Consider the following 2,590-nt stretch of genomic DNA (forward strand, 5'->3'; position numbering starts at 1 on the left):
GGAAAAAAGAAAAAAAAAACCCAATGAAACAGGAGAGACTGCTCTCTCACTGAATGGCAAAGTGGCTGCTTGCAGTTCACAGCACCTAGTCTTCTGAGGCTGTTGTGTGACATAAAAAGCAATGTAAAAGTCAGCCATTGTACATTATGCCCCCTATTTATTGGTGATATCTTACTTGTTAAAAAAGCCATATTACCTGATCCTTGCAGCCACCAATCTGAAGTTTTCTTTCAGACTCATGAGAGAGCTCAGAGATCCATGGTCCATGGGCTATCTGCCATCTTGGTCTCCCTGTTACTTGGGTATTTAAAATGCTTTCTCAGAACATGTTTTATGACTTTCAGTATCAAAGTATTACATATTTTTGTTGGACTTCTAAGTGTTTGAATTTTGTCTGTTGTAAATGATAACATTTTGAAATTTCATTCTCCTATTATATTTCAAGTATACAGAAATACAAATAATTTTATCACACACTGATTTTTGCATTAAGTAATATTGCTAGATTCCCTTTAAGTATATGTCTATTTTTATGTTATTTTAGATTTTCAGCAAGCATAATCATAACTATCATCTGTAAGTAATTACAACTTCATTTTTCTTTCAAAGTCCACAAATTTTTTCTTGATTGTATTAGTTAAGTTCTCCAATCCAATATTGATTAAAATGGGTAATAGTGGATATCTTTGTCCTGTTCACAAACTCATGGAAACATGTTGAAGAATTTTCCATTGATGTAATGTTAGCTATAAATTTTATTTATTTAGTAATCATATGCTTTTATCATGTATTCTATTAGTGTTAGGTTTTACACAGGTCTGTTATACTTTATTCTTCTCTTTTCATTCTTTTTTTCTCACTGTACTTCAGTTTGGATGCTTTCTGCTGACTTTTTTGAGTTTGCTAATCCTGTTTGCTACTATGTCCAGTCTTCTGTTAAAACTATCCAGTAAGTTTATAATTTCACAAATTATGTTCTTCAGTCTTCAATATATATTTTATTTTTTAGTAGATTTCAGTTCTATTTCAAAGTTTTCTAAATATTCATCCATTTTATTATTTCATCTATTTTTTTATTTATTGGTGCTTTGAATTCAGGGCCTCTTGCTTGCTTGGTGAGCACTCTATCACTTAAGCCATACCCCAACCCTTTTCCTTTTTGCTTTAGTTTGTTTTTCAGGTAGGATCTTGTACTTTGGCCAAGATTGGCTTTGGTCCACTATCTTCCTACCTTTTCCTCCCAAGTAGCTGAGATTACAGATGTGTACCACCACACCTGGCTTGTTTGTTGAGGTAAGATGTTGCTAATGTTTTGCACAGGCTGGCCTCAGATAGTCGTCATCCTACCTCCACCTCCCAAGGATTATTATTGGCATGAACTACCATACCCAACCCTTCTTTTTCCTTTAATGTATATTAAATCATTTTCTTAAAATGCTTGTTTCCCAGCTCCAACATTTGAATAACATTCTATTCCTTATTCTTAATCAGCCATATTTTTCTCTTTTTTTTTGTATGCCTGATCATTTTTTGTTGTATGCCAGAAATTGTGAATGAAGGAATTGTGGAGATTGAAGTTGATGTTGTTTTCCCACAGACAGGCTTACTCTTTCCTCTGATTGGCTGATTGTATGAAGAGTTTGTTTTTATCCAATGATTTGTGGACCTGAGTAAGGATGAAGCTGAAGTTTCAAGTAGGTTCCCTCCCCTCCTGGGCCCAAAAGCTGATCCAGCATGAGATCAGCTTTTGTTTGTTGCAGGTCCCTCTTTGTAGTGGACCAAGAGACTGAAATGTATGATTCTACACATCAGGACTCCAGCCAGCATCTCATCATGTCCCAGCACTATGCAAAATTTCCACATGCAAAATCAGCCAAACATGTAGAGGTCCTTAAAGATCAAGTTCACGATACCAAGTCACATAAGAATTTCTGCTAGTTTTGTTTTCTCCCAGTAGAGTCCCTGTACTATGGTGGAATCAGTCCTCAGGCAGTACCCGGACCTGGCAAATGCCGTAGGCATGCAAATCTCAATTCATCAAAGAGGGATCTTCACAGAACCTGACCAAATGGGCAAAGGACTTGAAGAGGTATTTCCCTAAAAAGGATGTACAGTGACTAAGAAGCTCATGACAAAATTCCCAATATATTCAGGCACTAGAGAAATTTAAATCAAAATTACAAGGTAGTACTACTTCATACCACTAAGATAACTATAATTTTAAGAAGGAATATAATAGAGCACAGGGATATGAAGAAATTGAATCCTTTGTATTTTGCTGACAGAAATGTAAAATGGTTTAGCTAATGTGGAAAACAATTTAATGGTTAAACATCAAAAACAAGAAAAAGGTACTCAACCAAATGCATGTACATGTATATTCAGAGCAGTACCACTCACGATAGCCAAACTATGGTAACAGCCTAAGTGTCAGTCAACTGATGAATGGATAAATAAAGTATTGTATATGTTTGCAATGGAATATGATTCTGTCTTTAAATGCAATGAAGGTTACATGCAATGTAATGAGGAAAAATCCTCAAAAAATGCTGACCAAAGGAAGGAAATGCTAAAGACAAATGATTCCATC

The sequence above is a fragment of the Castor canadensis genome, chromosome 13 (genome assembly GCF_047511655.1).
Source record: "Castor canadensis chromosome 13, mCasCan1.hap1v2, whole genome shotgun sequence".
In the NCBI taxonomy this organism is placed as follows: Eukaryota; Metazoa; Chordata; class Mammalia; order Rodentia; family Castoridae; genus Castor; species Castor canadensis.